Source organism: Podarcis gaigeae (assembly GCF_964106915.1).
Source record: "Podarcis gaigeae genome assembly, chromosome: 4".
Taxonomy (NCBI): domain Eukaryota; kingdom Metazoa; phylum Chordata; class Lepidosauria; order Squamata; family Lacertidae; genus Podarcis; species Podarcis gaigeae.
In genome coordinates this window covers 7,650,038-7,658,485 of record NC_139677.1, presented here as the reverse complement: position 1 = coordinate 7,658,485, position 8,448 = coordinate 7,650,038, and the positions used below count along the sequence as shown (strand labels likewise).

Sequence of the window (8,448 nt, the reverse complement as noted above, 5' to 3'; positions counted from 1 at the left end):
TCCCCGGAATGTCCCCGGATTTCATTTAATGTCCCCAGATTTGTATTTTAAGTGTTGTAGATTTATTAGTAGGGAATGAACATTGCGTGATTGGTTCAACGGCACAAGACACATCATATGGGGACTTCTGGTGAGGCAAAATGGCGGGCGCCACTGCAGTGAGCAGCTCCTGAAGCCAGCCAGAGCCAACCGCTACCAGGCTGGCTCCGGGCTGCTGATGCTGCCGCTGCCACCACCACTGGCGAGGGGGAACCAGGGACCCCTGGCACATCCACTGGGGGAATTGCTGACACACACCCCTTGACCCAAATCGAGCCGGGTGCGAGAGCGTCCGGCCGATTGCCCAGCGGTGCTCCGGGGGCCAGACAAACCCTGGAGCCAACGCAGGGAAACATTGGAGAGGAGGAGGAGGAGGAGGAAGAGAGAGGAAGAGGAAAGAGAAAAAAGAGGGGAGCACCAACCTTGCCATGCCACTGAGGAGGAGAGGTAGGAGAGCACTGGGAGAGCATGGACAGGTGGCTGAGCTCAGGCCCGACCCGAGCCTATTCCACGGCAGCTAGTGCTCCAAGAGAGCAGGCCCAGAGGAAGGCCACACGACAGAGGAGACCACAGAAGAGAAGGTATTACTTATTAATTTTTTTAAAAAATAACTTTTTTAATAACTTCTTTTCTCTCTTAAAAAAAAAAAGTTGTCCCCGGATTCTTTGAAAAATATATGGTAACTTTATTTTAACCTGTCCTATGCTGGGAAATATGGTTTCCAGCCCTGCCTTCATTAAGAATGTGGAGAGGCAGAAGTGAGGTTCTGGTTTGGATCTGCACTGGTACCCACTGGTTTCACAATGTTCTCTCTCTGTTTCTCCGCAAAAGAAAATAATAATCTAGAAAAGCATTAGGAAGAGTGCCGGATGGATTGCAATGCTGTGTTTGCACCATGCTGACCTTGCAGTTGCCTTCCTCCTCCCCAAATGAGCACCCTCAACCCTCCTGAGAAGTTAGCATCTCCACCATAACATGCCACCAGCTACTAGTGTCACTGGGTTCTAAGCTCTGCAGGCTTGCAGTAAGCCCACCTTGCTCCCAGGTGTTTTGAAATCAACAACTGTTACAGACTTCAGTTGCCAAAATCTCCTTCACATAGTAGAGTGAAGTGAAACCTATGCAAGGCAAGTTGGGGGCAGGGGCTACAGTGTTAAAATGTTTTCAAATTTTTAAAAGCAAGGACCTGAGGATGAGAGTCTGTTAACCTTTGCTTTTTTCAAAATGATCCTTCATTGCTAGTCATTGCTTCTTAGGTAGTTTCTAATATGTTACTTTCATCACTCTTCTCTCGCTTTATTCTGCCTCCATTTTTTATAAAAAGCCTTTTAGCAGAGACAAAAAGTTAATAGCCACTTACAAAGTCCATCAGCTGCTGAAGTGTCTTCTTAATAATAGCTTTAAAATTGTTAGTATTTCTCGCCTCATTTGGGGGGGGTTGCCTTTTCCTTTTTTTTTCTGGGGCATTGCTCCTAAAAAATTTTTTTAATGCAATTGTAGGGCTTTACTTCAAAACATCAAAATCAGTATATTTATTTTAAAAGTGAAGCCTCAGCTTTCCTTCCTTCAACTGGTGGCAATAGTAATTGCTGTTTCTTCTTTTCTGTGTAATCTGAAACACAATTATACTTAGTTCAAATGCAACTAAATGTAACTTTAAAGTTGCGAAATGCCAAGGTAGGAAGGAATCACCTTTAACATTCAATTAATTACTTTTCTTTCCAAGAGCTACAAACTATTTATTTAGTTTTCTTCCCACTCAATCTCAAGGGTTGAGCATGGATTACGTTCTGAGTTTCAAGCTTTATTTAATTGAATCAGTGCATTAATTGAAGCTCAGCTGATCCTCACTGGTGCCAAGGAACTCATCTCACTCATTAGGTTACATCTGATTGAAATTGCAATGTAATGCAAAGATTTCACTGTTTTATTTCATCACAGCTTGTTATAACTAGGTTGAAGCCTGCCACCTAAGGAAGTTTTTCTTTTCTTGATTTCTAATCACTGGTTAGGTCAGTCACTAGATATTGAAGAATTTTCAGCGGGGGCAGGCAGGGAGTAAGTAGCAAGGACAGGAGAACATTGAGGTTTCAACAGACGACAAGAATCCAAATACCTTTTAAATCAATCAATCATTTTTTTATCCTTCCCTTCCTGCCAAAGAAACTCCAGTCAATGAACAACAAAGCAACAAAACAATACTTAAAAACCCCGAATTAAAACATTAAAAACCTGTCTCACCTTTAATAAATAGAAGGTAGTCAAGGGTTTTCCGCTCTACCACCATTTAAGAAGTCTTGCTGCCCTTTCAAGTAGCGGCTTGGCTGCCCAAAATGGCCTGTTGGCACCACAGACATTCAGTCAAGCAGTTAAGCTCACCACAGGAACTGTGGTGTTTACTTGGCAAACAGAAACACAGATGCTATAATCCACACTATTTACAGTTGCTACAAGGCTTTACTCTCTGAGCCCAGAGAGGGTTCTAGTTTACTAAGTCCTTCCTTAGTCCACACAGCAAGTGCAAAGTCCGGTTGCTAAGTTCTGCAGCTGCTTTAGCTCTCTGAGTCCAGAAGTCTTGCAAGTTGTCCAGCTTCCCTCAGACAAGCTCTTCACAAAATATTCCATGCTTTCACAGGATCATTCCATCGGTCTCCCATCTCCAACAGATTCTCCTGTGCTCCCCGACTATGAATGCTGTAACTGGAGTTCTTTTCTACCCAGTGATACATGCAGGTTTGCCCAGCAACACAGATAAGACAACCACAAAATGCTTGCAGCCGCACTTGGGGGGGGGGGGGCGACGACATTTCTTCCAACTCGTGAATTAATTATTTTTCTCACTTTTCATTTTCTTTTTTCCTCAAGAAAAATAGAGTGTGTGTGTGTGTGTGTGTGTGTGTGTGTGTGTGTGTGTATATATATATATATATATATATATATATATATATATATATATAACTATTTGTATATACAATATTATGTTATTTGTATCTGAGAAACTCATAACACTCCTATAGCTCATTCTCCCTGAATATCTCACCTAAAACAGCTCACCTTTGTTTTGGAACAATGGGGAATTAAGCAAGCTCTTTCTCCATACTTCCTGCTCTCCTCTCTCTCTCTCTCTCTCTCTCTCTATATATATATATATTCTGTTTTACAATTTTAAATACTCATTTTACATCCTTAAGATATCAATGACTTCCCTTCTTCTCTTTCCATGGTTCATTTTACATATCATAAATCCCTGCATACTTTACAAAAACTATACCATTCTGTATTCCATTATTGCATCCATCAAAACTTATTTATACTGTTGAATTTATCTTAATTCTGCCGGCGTTTTGAGCTGTACACAATAATTTCCCATATATTCAATAAACATTTTCCCTTTTAAAATAATTTATATTAAGTTTTTGAAAAAAAATATACATATAAAACAAACCCATTTCAAACATTACAATACAGAGTTCTTTCAAACCCTTAGACCTCCTTCCCTCCCTCCATGGGTTCTATCTTTAAGATTAAATTTACTGCATTTTTACCCTTCACATTACAAGTGTCTTTACACCCCTGCCAAAGATTTTAACTGTTTACAATGGTCTTTTAAATAAATTACAAATTTACTCCAGTCTTTAGAAATGTCAGTTTTGTCATTTCCGCTTACTCCATCAGTTTCACCTGCCATTCTTCTTTTGCTGGTACTTCTCCTTCTTTCCATCTCTGGGCTAGTAGCATTCTCGTTGCCGTCGTTGCATACATAAAAAGTTTTTTTAATCTTCTCTTGGGAACTCTTCACCTATTATAGCTAGTAAAAAGGCTTCTGGTTTTTTGACAAATGTATTTTTAAATATTTTCTTTAACTCGTTATATATCATTTCTCAGAAAGCTTTTACCAAGGTACATGTCCACCACATATGACAGAAAGTGCCCTCTTTCTCTTTACATTTCCAACACATTTTAGAATTTGTTTTGTACATTTTAGCAATTTTTCCAATCTTCTTTAAACATGTGTTCTTGTTCTCTTATTCTGTATGTTAAGCCTGCGAGTTGTTCATGTTCTATCATCTTACGTTGCCATTCTTCTTTGGTTGGGACCTCGCTCGTTTTCCATCTTCGGGCTAACAAAACACGGCCCGCAGTAGTAGCATACATAAATAACCTTTTTTGACACCTGGGAATTTCAGTCTGAATTATCCCCAACAGAAAGGACTCTATTTTCGGAGGGAAAGTACATTTAAACTTTTTTTTCCAATTCATTATGGATCATTTCCCAGTATTCTTTTACTCTTTTACATGTCCACCACATATGAAATAATGTTCCCTCCACCTCTTTGCATCTACAACACTTACCTGATTCAGTCTTATACATCTTAGCAAGCCTACTCGGAGTTAAATGCCACATGTGAATCATTTTCAAGTAGTTCTCCTTCAAAGAATAACATGCTGTAAACTTCAAGTCACTTTTCCAGAGTTTTCCCCAGAGGTTAAAATCTATATTGTGTCCTATATCTACTGCCCACATTTTGTTTCCCAGTCCAATAACAGATTATACATTTTAGACAAAAGTTTCTTTTTCAAAAGTTTCAAAAAAGAAGTTCTTTTTTGAAAAGAAGGTCCTAAAAACCATTTTTCCCCCTATCTAATTTAAACATTTCGTGTAACTGATGATATTGTAACCAGTCCGTAACATGGCTCCTTACATTTTCCATTGATTACAGTTTGCGTTCCACAGCAATTCTCTGTAAGCTGCCCACTGTTTGTCCATATTAACTCTCTTAATAGTAATAGCCTTGATAGGAGATAGTCACAAAGGTGTTTTCCTTTCCAGCTTTTCTTAATATGGGCTGGTAACTGTTCCTGCACTGACTGTTCCATGACATTGGCAAAGCTATGTCTTGAATCAGTGGCAAAGCTTTTTAGTATTGATTGACCTTGACCTCAGTTTTTATGGGTACTGGCTGACAAACCAATCTGCAGATCAGATCAAAACTACACCCATATGAAAACTTAATATAGCTCCAAAATAAACCCCTTCATCACCTGCTATGAGCATCCATCATGACAGTGTGTAGACTTGGTCGAACTGTTAGCTATATCAGACTTTGCCAAGACTTGGAGCTTACACTGTTTGTGACATCATGAATGATATCAGGATGTTATGTTTGCATTCAACTAAGCTGTTTCCATGCCAACAGCAGTTGCCAATAAACTGCTGCAAGGAGGTAACCATCAGCCTGACAGCTAGTTCAAGGTTTAATTTTGTTTTCATAACCTAAGCTTGAAGAGTGGTTACGTATATATATATAACTTGAAAGCTGTCTTCTAGTACTTAAAATCAAAACACAGTGATCTGGTGAAACCAGGTGATCCAAAGAAAGGCGTGCTCTCACTTGCTGTGAGTAGGCTCAAATGTGATCTAGTTTCACAAACAGAATCTATCGTAGTAATAGTGTTTATATTCAAGATAATTCCTTGGCTATATACAGTACATCCTGTTCTGAAGAGTTATTTATTATTTTTTTACTCATACCGGTTCTTTGTTTTAAGTGAATGTCCCTATAATATGAAAGCCCATGGATCATAATAATATTTTTGATGTGGTTTATTCTTGCATCTCACTGCATGGTTTAATGCACTTGCTTCAATGGGAAAATTCGGCTTAACACTTTGTCAATATTCTAACTCACCTGAAACCAAGGTTATTCTAGGACCAAAATACCTGGGATTAAAGTGGAGGGATCAGGTGCTTACAGAATGACGTGTTCTCCAAAAAGCACAGTAATTATAAATTAAGGTCCCCCGGCTTAACAGAAGCAGAAAATAGATTATGCAGACTCACATATTGTGCTTGCTTATAACTTAGCTCCAGTACATCCCCATGTTTTATTGGTCTTTCAGTCCCAGTTCTTTCACTGAAGATTAGGATACCGTGAGGTCAATAGCTAATGAGCTGCATAATGGTCCCCTGCTTTCTCTATATGTTGGATAACATAGAATAGTGATGTCCTAGTGATGATGAGTGGTATAGGCTGGAGAGTAGTTGATGAATTGAAGCTGTATGGCGCGAAGAGAGGGTTGTCACTCTCAGGTCCTGTTCACAGGCTTCCCATAGGCCAGATCTGGTTGATCCCTGCGAGAACAGTTTGCTGGACTAGATGGGCCTTCAGACTGATCCAGCATAGCTCTTCTTATGTTCTCTGGGAGTCACAAATGTTGGAGAAAATAATAATTTCATAAAACTGTATTTTCATGATTCCGTTTTCTCTTGAGTCTGTGACCTAGATAAACTAAAAGGGCCTGTACCTGCCTTTTACAGTACAGAATGAGCTGCTTTAGGTACTGTACATAGTGAATGTCTAATCCAGAACACTGGAAAAAATAAACTGTTAGACTCTATGGTGGCCATTGTAAGCACGAAAAGAGAACCAGCAAGGCATGGCAATTGTGATTATTCTTGAATTGTTTTGTAGACGGATGAAAGAGAATATTGGGGGGACATGTAGTGAACAGGAAAATTAGTCAAAGTCTTAATAAAGAAAGACACTGAAAAGTGGTTATATGTAGTCACATGCTATTATGATAAGGGCTGATCTGAAGAGCCAAATGATTTTGATTGGTTCAGGATGATGACATTGGGTTGCAAGTGTTAAGTTTGCTGTGATCCTTTGATTGGTGAATAGAAATGACATGTGTATTCTGGAAATGTATTTTTAAAAATTGCTTTGTATGGGGTCCTTTGCAGCCTCCTCCTTATTTTTGAGGCTGTCCCTAGGCACATTTGCATTTCAATAAAGACCTATCTTTTCACTTGGAGCTTGCATCCTATTCTTCTGGGTTTCTGTGAGTATACGCTCCAGTCTGGAAACCCCCTTTTTAAATTTCTCCAACGCAAGTCAGGGGGCATACAGTAATAGAAATAGGCCATACTTTGAGAAAACATACTTAGGCTACACATATTCACAGATAATAGAAACTAATCATTCAGGAAAGATTTTAAAGTCTTGGTTTAAGAGTCATATATGTTGCTATTACTCAGTAAATGTGGCATCTTTTCTAGGGTTGGAAAAGACTACTGTACAATCTTTGCCTCAAAAGCAAAACAATATCCAAACTTTCAGTGGTGTAGAGGATCAATAGAATTGGACCACGTTGTGGTTTATTTCTGCCTAGAACTTGACTTCTGCAACTTGATCTTACAGAAGGCTGGTTACTGAATATCAACAGATGCTATGTGGCAGATCTGAGCATATTGATGCATTTTGTGAATCCCACGCTGTACCTGCACTGTACAACATCTAGACAACAGTTCTCAATATAGCATTAAAAGCATTGACAAAAGCTGTAGCTATGTTTGCTTCAATAATGCTTGTATAGGTGGCACAGTTCTTCAGGGGTTGAGTTGTATAAGCTTCATCTGCTGCTTTGTGTATATAATTAGGCTATATTGATGCCTATTTGTCCAGGCCTCAGTGGCTTTAAATCTCTGTAGTCTTCTATACCATCTATCCTTTTAAAGTGTTTTTCTCCTTTCTTCAAACTGCCTACTGTCCCATTGTCAAGCTTATCTTTTATTTCCCAGCTACATTCGTAATCATTGAAGTATCATCAGCGGTGTATTTCCTTCCAAATCTACATTTAAACTTTGTTTAAACTGAGCATGCTGTGCCTTAAATTCCAGTTCTAAATGCCCTATCCAGGTATTAAAGCTGCATTGAGGTGTTTTGTACTTAGATAATTGATAGCTTAAGTTCCTGGCTGCCTTCATACATGCTGTTTCTATGGGTTCATTTCAAGGTAAGGCCTCGTCAGCGCGAGTAATTCTAGGTTTGTTAGCTGAAAGCAAAACTGAATGTAATTCATCTTTTATTGTTGTGCGGTGTATTTTTATCTTCCTCCTCCAAAACGATTCACACAGTTCCAGGTATTTCAATTCAACTGAGAACTGTATGTAGTTGTTTAGGAGGGTGCCATGGGGTCTCTCTGTTTTCTTAAGTCTCCTGGGTCACCTTAGCAAAATGGAACACAAGGCAAACAGTTTGAATAGCAGTAGCAATTTCCCTAATTAAAGAAATAGCTAGAGTTGTCATATCCACGTGCCGTAGCTATATGAAATGAGCTGGAAAGCATTAATTCTTTTACAAATTGGCTGACTAAAGTCAGGCTGTTTTGTTGCATTAGACGATACATCACCATATTCATAGCCTACACATGGCAACCATTTAGATTTGGCTTTTATGGAAGCTAAGCATTACTCACTGCCTTTGCTAAATAATTGATGCCCAAGATGTCGATCTGCCTAGCAATTTAATTCAGCAAGGTTTCCAACTCTAAATAAAAAAAAAAGGTGAGTCAGGCCAGTTCAAAGACTTGGTTCAGAGTCAAAGTTCTGTGAATGGAGGAGAACAG

The 8,448-nt window shown here is 39.1% G+C and overlaps 2 long non-coding RNA genes across 4 annotated transcripts; one reads left to right on the top strand and one right to left on the bottom strand.

Annotated features, from left to right (window-relative positions):
- Window positions 1-680: 680 nt before the first annotated feature.
- On the bottom strand, window positions 681-5,188 carry LOC310844112. Of its 3 annotated transcripts, XR_014563946.1 has the most exons (5): window positions 5,083-5,188; window positions 4,393-4,468; window positions 4,113-4,253; window positions 2,281-2,377; window positions 681-1,511 (listed from the first exon to the last, which is right to left on the bottom strand). It is a non-coding gene; the product is annotated as an uncharacterized lncRNA (long non-coding RNA). The 3 variants fall into 3 exon arrangements; XR_014563947.1 differs by lacking the exon at window positions 2,281-2,377 and having other exon boundaries at window positions 5,083-5,186; XR_014563948.1 differs by lacking the exons at window positions 2,281-2,377; window positions 4,113-4,253 and having other exon boundaries at window positions 5,083-5,185.
- A 37-nt stretch (window positions 5,189-5,225) lies between these two features.
- LOC310844108 lies at window positions 5,226-7,380 on the top strand. Its single transcript, XR_014563940.1, has 2 exons — window positions 5,226-5,405; window positions 7,100-7,380. It is a non-coding gene; the product is annotated as an uncharacterized lncRNA (long non-coding RNA).
- The last annotated feature ends 1,068 nt before the right edge of the window (window positions 7,381-8,448 follow it).